At 41.4% G+C, this 11,853-nt stretch overlaps 1 protein-coding gene across 9 annotated transcripts in view; it reads left to right on the plus strand.

Moving 5' to 3' along the window:
* Positions 1–6,007: 6,007 nt before the first annotated feature.
* Positions 6,008–11,853, plus strand: part of LOC102034258 (AN1-type zinc finger protein 5-like) — a 22,433-nt gene continuing 16,587 nt past the window's right edge. For 2 of the 9 annotated variants that reach the window (XM_031065614.1, XM_031065616.1), the window contains exon 1: positions 6,071–6,422. The gene's annotated coding sequence lies outside the window, so the exon portion shown is untranslated. Of the gene's footprint in view, positions 6,423–6,455; positions 6,730–11,853 lie in introns of those variants that run through there. The other 7 variants (XM_031065618.1, XM_031065619.1, XM_005431325.2 and 4 more) reach the window with 6 other exon arrangements.

Raw genomic sequence — 11,853 nt, forward strand, 5'->3', positions numbered from 1 at the left:
GATGTCCAGAAGAGCTGATGAGACCCCTGACCCAGAAGTAGACCCAGGCGTGGAAAATCCTGAGTAGTGTGGAGAATAGGAGAATATAGACCAAACCCTGAAGGAATTTTCTAACCCTGTAACCTAGAATATTCCACGTGAACAAATTCAGAACCCAACTGAGGTTGGGAAATACCTGAAAGTGAAGTACCATGATGACTCTAAGGAAAAAAGGATCATTACAATAAGCTGGACCTTGGCCTATGCTTATTGCATGCTACTAGATACTGTAGGACAACAGATAGAGGCAGGAGAACAGAAAAGTAAATCAACAGCTACCCCAGTCACTCAGGCTGCAACTAAACCAAACAGCGAACCTAAACCAGCAACTAAACCAGACAGTGAACCTCAAACAATAGCTGTTGCTCCTACCACAGCAGGCGGAAAACACACATTTAAAACTGATCAACCAGTGGATGATGATGATCCAGGGGAAGGACCCTCAAAACCAAGAACAAAATCAGAGATCACTCTTGAGTCCTTTTCCCTGAAGGACCTTTGTGGTGTAAGAAAAGATTACATTCAACGACCTGATAAATCTATAGTTAGTTGGTTAGTCTGTCTTTAGAATACTACAGGAGAGACTACAAATCTGGACAATACTGAAGCGAGGCATTTGGGATCTCTGTCACATGATCCAGTTATCAACCAAAGAATGATGAGAGGGGCTAACCCTCATAATCTCTGGGCATGGGTCCTGAGAAGTGTATCACAAAAATATCTGTGTGCAGATTGTCTCTATATACAGCAAACCCAATGGAAGACCATAGAACAAGGGAATCAATGTTTAAGAGAAATAAAAGTAGCAGAAATTGTCATCTCAGATAACCTAAACACTGTAAATCCAGACTTAGTACCATGTACACCCGTGATGTAACAAAAACTTGTACAACTTGGGCCACAAGAATATGCTTCTTCTTTAGCAATAATGAAGCGAGATAACAGTGAGGAGATCATACTTAATATAACAAAGAAGCTCCGAGCATATACAGATGCTATGCATGGCCCAACACATACAAAAATTACAACTATAAAAACATGTCTGTAGCCATGATATTTTCTGAAAAATCCTTTCCTTAGGATTTTTTCTCCTGAGAAGCTGAGAGGCCTCAGGAACAAAATGTAAACAATGATTATCTGCTGCTGTGGAATGCAACAGGTGCATCTATCATTCCATTCTTTTTCTATTCTTAGCTAGCCTTCTGAGGAAATCCTTTCTTCTATTCTTATAGTATAGTTTTAATATAATATATATCATAAAATAATAAATCAAGCCTTCTGAAACATGGAGTCAGATCCTCGTGTCTTCCCTCATCCTCGGACCCCTGTGAACACCGTCACACATGTCTACAGAAATTAGAAGATAAAATAAAAGAGAATCACAAGAAACTCAAGGAGGAGATGAAAGAAGACTTTCTGCAAATCTCAGCAATACAGATCAGAAGTTCTGGTACCAAATGTAAACGTTCCCCAGACAGAGAGAAAAGACACCCCACAATCTAAGCTGTAGTTCTTCCTGCGTGATTGTAGAAAAAAATAAAGAAATAAGATGGAAAATCTACTACTCTGGCACAACAGGTACTTGAATTGGAAGACAACAAGATTCGAACATCAAACAATTGAACACCTTACCTAGACTATCAAAAAACCCATCTACAGTAAGACTCCTGAGGGTAGAAGAACAACAAGTACCAATTACCACCTCAACAGTACAAAACAACTTGAGATACTGTAATCTCCATCCACAAAATAATCTGTGAACTAAAAAACCAAAGGGTAGTCAACAAAAGTCACTCACTCTTTAACAGCCCCATTTAGCCATTGCACAAATCTGAAGGAGAATAGAAATCGACTATAGACTATCGTGCCTTAAATGAAGTAACTCCACCATTAAACACTACTATACTATTGGAATAAAATCCCAATATTACCGATGGAACGTGCCTGGGCTCGTCTGGCCCTCAATGCTTGACCAAAGGCGGCAGCTGTGGTGTTTCACCTCAGAGATACCTTTGGTTAGTTGTATGTTGCAGCTAGGCACTTGGAACAAGTCCAGGCAACAGGAACTCAGGCTTGACCTCTGATGGAGAAGCTTTAGGCGAGGCAAAGATGAAAAGGAGACGGAGCCAGCTAGAGGGTCTTGATCCAGAGTTTATTCCTGGGCACGCAGACCTCTGAATGTTGCGACAGCTCCAACCAAATGCCCACCGCATGGTCCCATGTCTTTTTAAGCTCAGGGAAAGGGGGAGGGAAGGGGTAGGTGTGACACCAACCAGGTAGGAGGGGGGAAGGCTCAGGGGACAAATGACACTTGGATGGCCCAATTGTCCCCAGGGCTGAGAGGCATCTTTTGAACTTCACCTATCAAACGATGGCCTTGCTGGCCTACTGATATTTACAGACAGCTCTCAGCAGGAGGCAGGGAGAGGGGAAGGGGGAAGGTATTACTACACCTGGGAGGAACTGGGATAGCTAAGACAGGAAATTGCTTCACACTACAACACTATACCAAATATGTTAGAGTTCCAGTACAAGCCGGAGTCCAAAACAGCGAAGTGGTATACCACTATTAACATTACTAACGTGTTTTTCTCCATTCCTCTAACAACAGAATACAAGCCTCAGTTTACCTTCACCTAGAGGGGCGTGCAGTACACCTAGAGCCAACTACCCCAGGGGTAAAAACACAACCCCACCATCTACCATGAACTAATCCAGGCTACACTAGAAAAGGGTGAGGCTCCAGAACATCTACAGTACATTGATAATATCATTGTGTGGGGGAAAAACCCAGCAGAAATATTTGAGAAATGAAAGAAAATAATCCAGATTCTCCTGAAAACCAGTTTCACCATCAAGAAAAACAAAGTTAAGACCTACTCAAAACATCCAGTTCCTGAAAGTGAAGTAGCAAAATAAACAGCATCAGATTCCGACCAATGTCATCAACAAGATCACAACAATATCTCTACCAACCAACAAAAAAACCCCACAAGCTTTCCTAGGCACCATAGGCTTTTAAAGAATACACATTCTTAAGTACAACCAGATTGTGAACCCTTTTACCTGATCACCCACAAAAAAACCACTTTCCATTGGGGCCCTAAACAACAACAAACCTTTACCCAGATTAAACAGGAAATCACTCATGCAGTAACCCTTGACCCAATCAGGACAGGACCAGATGTGAAGAATATACTCTACAGCCGGGAGCCATTGTCTGTGCCAGAACCTTTGGCAGAAGGTGCCTAGTAAAACTCAAGACTGACCACTAGGATTTTGAAGTCAAAACTACAGAAGGACTAAAACCAACTACACTCCAACAACAACAACAAAAAAATATTTAGCAGCCTATAAAGGAGTCCAAGACACCTCAGAGGTAATCAGCACTGAAACACAACTCCTCCTGGCACCCTGACTACCAGTGCTGGGGTAGATGTTCAAAACAAAGATTCCCTCTATCCACCATACCACCAGTACCACACAGAACAAATAGATTACCCTCATCACACAGCGCGCCTGTATTAGAAAACTGAATCACTCTAAAATTTTAAAAATAATTACAAACTGACCAGAAAATAAAAATTTTAGTCTCACTAACAAAGAAGAACAAAAACAAGTAACACGTACTGAAAAAACTCCACTATATAATCAACTACCAGCAGAAGAAACACACTACACTCTTTTTCCTAATAATTCTTACCACATTGTAAAGATAAACCAGAAGTAGAAAACAACCATATGAAACCCCACACAACAAGTTACACAAACTACCAAAGGAGAAGGTAGATCAAGTCAACTTACTAAACTCAAAACCATTCAACTAACTCTAAACATTAGTGAAAGAGAGAAGTGGCCAAAACTCTACCTCTACACTGATTCATAGATAATAACCAATACTCTGTAAAGTTAACTAAAAAAACAAAAACAGACTAATTAACAGCATAAAAGAAAACCAACTTAAGCTGCTGATGAGTGAAAAAACATCACTACCAGGATACAGAAACTGTCTGTGAAAATTCACCATATAAATACCCATATCCCCAAGAATAGAACCAATAAGAAACACGAAAACAATCAGCAAGTAAATCAAGCTACAAAAATAAAAGTATCAAAAATAGATTAACAACACAAAAACAAGTTGTTCCTAACTAGATAGATTCATGATGTCTCAAGTCATCAGAATAAAGATACCACCTATAAGTAGACACAAAACCTAGGAGTAGATTGTCCTGGGTTGACTATATGATGCTTTTATCCCCAAATCGTCTCATTTGTTTATGCTGAATAATAATAAATTTTGCACCTTTAAGACTTGTTGCAGAGAGTGAAAGGGGGGAGAGAAGAATCGCACAGTTCTTTTTTTTTTCTTCGCTCAGACATTTGCACGTACTCCCCCGCATTCCTCCTCCAGGACTGTGTTGTCTGCGGACAGACAGACGGCAGGACAGAGAGCTCTCCTTTTGCTTTTAGTTATTTTTATCTGGCTGAGGGAAAGAAGAGTCCCTGGACTGTGGTTTTTCTTTTCCTTTTCTTTGGACCTCTTGGAACCTGCTCTGGACTGAACACCCAGGGAAGCACCGGCAGCTCACACCTGTGGCCACCGGGCCAGGCCGGGCCTGGCCTGTGAGAATTCCAGCACCAGAAGGACTGATAAGAGACTGAGTGAGCTGGGCTGCAACCCGGGGGGTTTTCTCAGTTGGTCATCTCTTTTAGAGCGGCAAGGGGTTTTATTGTTTAATATTGTTAGGTTCTATTGTTTAATAAACAGCTTTTTTCCACTTTTCTCCAAGGAGGTATTTTCTCCCGGACTGGTTGTGGGGGGAGGGGCCGATTGAATTTATCTTCCTACTAGAGCCCCTCTGGGGACTCTCTCTCCCAAAATTTTGCTCTAAACCAAGACAAGATCTAACCATGAACAGTATTTCTCAAGTTATTCGTGACTGTGTAACATGTACTATGATCAAACAAACCAAGTGGCTAAAAACCCTCCGATATGGTAGGCAATAGTCCAAATATAAGCATAGGAAAACCTGACAGATTAATTACATCACACTAACCCAAATACACCAAACACTATGTACTCAGAATAATAAAGACCACTAGATAGAGACCTACCCTATACCTCAGACTACAACCCATAACACCATCCTAGGCCTTAAAAACAAATTCTTTGGAGGTGTGGTACCCTTTAAAAATTGAATCGAACAACGGAACTAATTTCAAAAACAACCTTATTGACACCTAGGCTAAAGAACATGGCATTGAGCGGGTGTACCGTATCCCCTACCATACACCAGCTACAAACAAAGTAAAAAAACCCAATAGACTATTAAAAGCCACCTTAAAACATTGAGTGAGAGATCTTTCAAAAATTAAGAGCAGCATCTAACAAAAACCACCTAGTTAATTAACACCCAAAGGTCTACCAACCAAGTGAACCTTATCTAATCTGAACCCCTGCATACAGTAAACAAAAACAAAATCCCAGTAGTACATATCAAAGGTTTATTAGAAAAAACAATTTAAATAAATTCCACCTTGAGTACAGACAAACCCGTGGCAGCAGCTCTCTGGCCACAGAGAGCAGGCACAGTGTCATGGTTTGACGTTGGTGCAATGTTAGTGCTTCTATGAAAATATATGTTCTCTGGTGTGTGCTGTGAGATGTGACTAAGAATAGAGCAAAGTAGGCTCTAACTTAGGAATAAAAAAGAAAAACTTTATTAACTTACAACTATATATAAAAAGAAACAAAACTCAGAATGAAAACTTTTTAAAAAACATTCCTTCTCTCTCTACTAAATTTCTAATACATCTACCTTTCAGATCACTAACTCTTAGTCTATTACTACCTTTTAGATAATTCATTCTCAGTTGATCAAGGAGAGAGGAGTTTTTCTTGTACAATAGGCTTTTTTTGGAAACACAGTTGAGACATCTTGTGTTTTTTTGTCACACGTGGTACTGCCTGTATAGTCCCTAGTCTCAGGGAGGGGGAGGTTGGTGACTCCGCAGGCAAAGGCGACGGTACTGTGAGCCGCTTCACGTGTGTTTCGTGCTCTCTTTCCCCTCGTGTAGGACCGCGCTGGCGTGTAGGCCTCAGCAACAGCCAGGAGGAGGCGGAGCCGACGCGAGCGGACCAGCTGGTTCAGATCCCTCCTTCATCCACCCTTCTTCCTCAATTCTTTCTCTTTTTTGCGTCTTCTTTTCGTCTTTCTCCTGTGAGCTGCGTGTCTCATTCCGTGCTGCTGCTGCAGAAGGAAAGTGGTGGTAGCACCGCCAGCTTCTTGTCCTTCGCTCTCCCAGAAACAGTCTGAAGCCATCTGCAGCACCTCCGACATCGGCAGTGGAGTTTCTGCTCCGCCCCCTTCCAGGAGCAGGTACGCGGGCGCTGAAGGGTGGCTGCGGCAGAATGCGGATTTGATTTTTGAGAGCTATTAGCGCGGTGGCGTTGTGCGCAGAGGAGCGCCGCGGGGGGTGCTTGGGCCTCCCCGGGGCGCTTTTGCTGCCTTCCGCGAGGCGAGGGCTGGCAGGGCGTCTGTCGTTTTCCCCGGCGGACTCTTTCACCCTCATGCGCCGGGAGGCCCGGGGCTAGGATGGCACACACACTACTACTCCCTCCTTAGTTGGGGCAAACAGGGAGCGAGACAATGAGGCTTCCTCAGTTCTCGCTGGGAGAGGAGCTGGGTTTGTTTGTTTGTTTGTTTGTTTTTTCTCCTTAGACCGGTAGCCTCCACGTCTTTTGTGTTTTGGTGTCGGGAGGGGGTGGGGCGAGGCGGGTGTGTGGAGGCGATGGCGACTAAAACATACTACGCTTTGAGCACTTGGCGGTGCCGCCCTTTTTGTCTGGATTATCGAGCTGCATTTGTCATTGGGAAATGCCTGGGTTTGATTCGCGTTCTTCGCATATACTTCGTCTTTTTGCTTCACCTAGATTACTGTTAGAGAGGCGTATGCCTGAAATATCCTTGCTGGGGTTTTTTGTTTTGAGTTTGGTTTTTTTATGGTCCATTTTCTAGCTGAGGATATTCAGGTAAATAAATATTTATTTAACCAGCTAGTTTAGGTTTTATTATTGATTTAACATTAGTTAGTATTTGTATTCCCTTTATTATATTAAGTAATTAAGTTAATCTAGTACCTAAAAGGGGCCTACAGTAAAGTAGGAGAGGGATTTTTTACAAGGGTGTGTAGTGATAAGAAAAGAGGGAATGGCTTTTAACTAAAAGAGGGTAGGATTAGATATTAGGAAGAAATTCTTTTCTATAAGGGTGGTGTGACACTGGAACAGGTTGCCCAGAGAAGTTGTGGATTCCCAATCCCTGGAAGTGTTCAAGTCCAGGCTGGATGGGGCCCTGAGCAACCTGATCTAATGAAAGATTCCCACCTGTGGCAGAGGGTTGCAACTAGATGGTTTTTAAGGTCCTTTCCAACCCAAACCATTCCAGGAGTCTGTGAAGTAGTAGGGTAACTTGAAATGCTTTTATTATGTATTCCACGTAGTTCATAAGTTCTAGTTTCTTGGAAGTGCACTTGGTGTGCACAAAAGCCTTATTATATTTGCCACTCAATCTAAATATCTGCTGTTATTAGAATTGACTTTTGCCTCAGTTTAGTTGTAATTTGGAATTAAAAGATGTCTTAGTTATGAGACTGTTAACTTTAATAGTAACAAAGTATTTATGTTCACCTTTTAGTTTGTCTGGGTAAATTTGCCAGTAACTGTGAATGTCAGTGGTGTAAATTACTGTTTGAGTTAACACACTGAATTAAAAGCTCCTTTTTATTGGGAGGTCAGGGTTAAACAGGGACATCTCTTAAGTGTTAAGACTCTTTGGAGGTAAGAGAGATCATTATATTTTTTGTAAAGGTTTGGTTGCAACCAGTCAACCAAAAGAATGGGGAATGTAAGGTCGTGAGAGTGTAATATGTTAGGTCTGATCATAGCCAGTTTTTTGTTCTTGCTGTGAAATAGAGATGAAAATGTCTGAGGTGACTGCCTCATGATGCTGCATTTTCTTGATTGAAGTATCTGCACTCCCTTTCCCTCTAGAAAAGAAGCTGTAGTTGTGTAAATTGAATTTCATGCTTTCCTCTTAGAGTGGGTGTATGCTTGGCTGCTTCAGTTCTATGGGGTTGTAGGAGTTGGCAGCTTTCAGAGATATAAATAGAAGCTGATTTCAGAGGCCCCTGTTGACAAGGTTTTGTGTCTGAGCCTTTAGATTAGTCTGTCACACTGCAGCCTTGTGACAGGCAGAAGCTAATGTGCTCAACCATGTGATCCAAGTGTTATGATCCAATTATTAAGAATTTTAAGAGAGGTGCCTCTGCCCAAATTAAGGTGCAAATGAGAGCATAGGCTGAAGTCAATAGTATGGATTTTATTTAATAGTAGATGTGAGAGAGAGAGCTAGAAAGAAATATAAAAAGGTGTGGGGGGAGAGAGAGTGACAGATTAAGTAGAAAACTTCACTCCGGATCCTGACGGTGTCCTGTTGATCCTCTTCTTGTCTTCTCAGTGGTGAGGGTCCAGCAAAACATAGAGTTCAATGGATTAATATACGTTTGGGCCAGGTAAGAATGCCTAGGTGCCTCCCCTGGGGAGGGCAAGTTTGACGCCGTCTTTTGCAACAGACTCTGGATCTGTTGCATCGCTTTGCATCATGTGCAGTCGTCTGTTGTAAGGCCTCAGGAACCAGTCTGGGGGGCACTTCGGGGGTCTTTGATGGCTTATGACACCTTCTCAGCTGCTTCTCACATGAATGTCCAGTGTGTAATTGGCCTGCCCAGGGTGGGAGGCGTTTACAACTGAGACAGTTTGTGTAAAAGAGGATGGATGTTCACTCCCTCTGACCAGAGGTTATGCCACACACCCAAAAACTCTCCTCCTTCCCCCTTGGTTGGGGGGAGCATGTGCAAACCTGGTCTCAGCATATGAGCCCGTGGGCTATGGCCTTCTTCCCCCCCAAACCCAGCCAGAGCTGATTTTCAGGACAGCTGTTAGGTTTGGCTTTCTTGTGGATACATTCTTCTCCCTCAGCCTTCTTTACTTCTCCCTAGACCTGAGATAATTGGACTTTAGCATATTCAGGGAGGGGTGGGCTTTGGTGGTCACAGCTTCTTTATACAGTTTTGCCATAATAGGCAAAAAGTTTTTCATAACAATGTTTAAGCTATTAACCATAACATTTCAGTCTCTCACACCAAGTTTCTGAGAAAAGTTCAGGAAAGCAGATACATAATGGTATTCACTTGTTTTTCAGGGTAACAGAACTGCATTTGTAAGGCCTTAGGTACTTACTGATCTTATAAAAGTTAGTAAGGAAGAATTGCAGAAGTCTGTAATCTGTCTTTTCAGAAAACTTTACTTTTGCTGTTGGTTCAAAATATTAAATGGCATATTTTAGTGTTCTGATTATTAGATTAAACTCTGGAAAGTGTATTATAACCTAGACAGGTGATATCTAGACCTTAAAGAGTGAAAAAGCAAAATTTCTTAAGCATTGAATAACAACTTAATAATTTTTTTTTAATAAGCAGCATGTATTTCAGGTAGTGAAGGACTGTGTTGAAAAAGAGCTATAAAGATTCATTTGTAATATGCTCATATCATCATTAATACCTAAAGCTAAAATTAGTAAGTGCTGAAAGATTCTAATTTGAGAGTGGAGAAAGTCAAATGAGATTGATGATGATAGTGTGTGGTAGCCCTTTTGATAGTGCTTTGAGTGTACCTGCGTGTAATAAGGCCAGAAGTACAGTCTTTATTTATGTTATAATAACATAGAGCTACAATAAAGATGCAAATATTTTTTAACGTCTTAGATTTTCTGTTGTGTCCACTGATTTGGTGTATGGCTGTAAAACTGCAAACTCTTAAGTGGTATATCAGAATAAGTGCAAGTTTGCTTTGTAGTACTGAAATGAAGTTATAAATTGTTGAAATTCTGTGACCACCAGCAGGCAAGCAGATTGATTTTACTCTTTTCTCCTGTTGTTGAATTACTTTGATCCCAGAAGTTTAGATTAACTAGACAAATACTGCTGTCAATTGCAGTTGTCATACTGTTGAGATATATGGTTATAGCTTGTAGTATGGCTTTTTTAAGTTATGAAAAGTATTTCTTTATACACTAGAGTTAATTAATGTTTGGTATGCTTGAGTTTTATGAGCATCAGCAGACAAATATCCTGTTTTGTGGCTGCCCTTTAAGAGGAAGGCTGTAATCTGGAGTTTTCACTTAAATGTCTAAGTGCTATAGGCAGTACTTTCACTAAATCTAAATTTTTGGAGGACAAGTGTGTCCTCAATTTGTAGTAGATTGCTTGATTATTATAGTCGTAGTTCCCAGTGGCAATAAAACTAGGATTTGGTTGCTATATCAGTTTTTCTACTAGCCTTGTTTTGCAGAGGTCAACTGCCAGCGAAGGTGAAGTATTTTTATTCCTAACTTTTGCAGTTGATGGCAGAGATGAGGGTTAGAATTATCTATCTTTGAAAGATGCAGAAGTCTGCCTATATTTTAAAGATGAAAGATTTAACTGGCTCTTTGGAAATGCATATAGTATGCAAATGAATGTATGCAACAGTCTAAAATAGTTTTATTTTTCTTGGAAGAGCAAAATTTGGTTTAAGCATATTTCAGTAATGCTTTTGGATCATCTGTTTTGAGGGCTTACTGTATGTCTGTTGTTGCTAGTTAATATTCAGTATTGGGCTTTGTATGCAATTTAAGCAAAGGTAAAGGTCTTGTTATAGAAACATCTCCTAAAGATATAAAAACCAATTTTAAAATTACTGTTGCCCATCCTTCAGTGTTTTTTGTTCTGTTTAACAAATGTATTTTGAAAGTACAAACTGCTAACAATGTTATTAGTATCAGAATGATACAAGATCACCATTACTGAAAAAGTGGAGCAGTTCTTCTGGAGTCTGCAAAGATAAACTGTGCTAATTGCCAAAACTATTTAGTAGACCCAAACTTGGTCTTGCTTGTTTTACCCATCTAGCTGTGGTTTGTTTGGGTTTTTTTCTACCCTGTAAGTGCTCAGAGGTTAATAATTTTTTTGTTGGCCAGTTAATTAAATTTGGTCGTAACCTGCACACATAGTTTGGTTTCTGATAAGTATATTGCTTATCAGTATTACTGTGTGTATTGGGTTTGTGTGGCAGGGTTTTGGTAGCAGGGGGCCGTGGAGTGGCTTCTGTGAGAAGCTGCCAGAAGCTTCTGCTATGTCAGAGTCAATGTCAGCTGGGTTTAAGATGGACCTGCTGCTGGCCAATCAGCAATGGTGATAGCACCTCTGTGATAACATATTTAAGAAGGGGGGGAAAACTGCTGCACAACAGCAGCTGGAAGAGAGGAGTGAGAATGTGTGAGAGAAACAACTCTGCAGGCTCCAAGATCAGTGGAGGAGGTGCTCCAGGTGATGGAGAGGGGGCTGTGACCCTGAGGGAAGCCCATGATGGAGCAGGTTTGCTGGTAGGACTTGTGACCCCGTGAAGGACCCATGCTGGAGCAGTCTGTTCCTGAAGGACTGCACCTCATGGAAAGAAAAAGTGGAAGGGACCCACACTGAAGCAGTTTGTGAAGAACTGCAGCATGTGAGAAGGACCCACATCAGAGACATTCATGGAAGACTGTTCCCTGTGGGAGGGACCCCACATTGGAGCAGGGGAAAAATGTGAGGAGGAAGGAACAGGAGAGACATGTAATGAACTGAATGCTACCCCCATTTCTTGTGATGCTGGGGGATGGAGGGGTGGGGGAATAGAAAAATTGTGAGTAAAGTTAAGCCCAGGAAGAAGGG

The sequence above is a fragment of the Geospiza fortis genome, unplaced genomic scaffold (assembly GCF_000277835.1).
Source record: "Geospiza fortis unplaced genomic scaffold, GeoFor_1.0 scaffold1207, whole genome shotgun sequence".
Lineage (NCBI taxonomy): Eukaryota > Metazoa > Chordata > Aves > Passeriformes > Thraupidae > Geospiza > Geospiza fortis.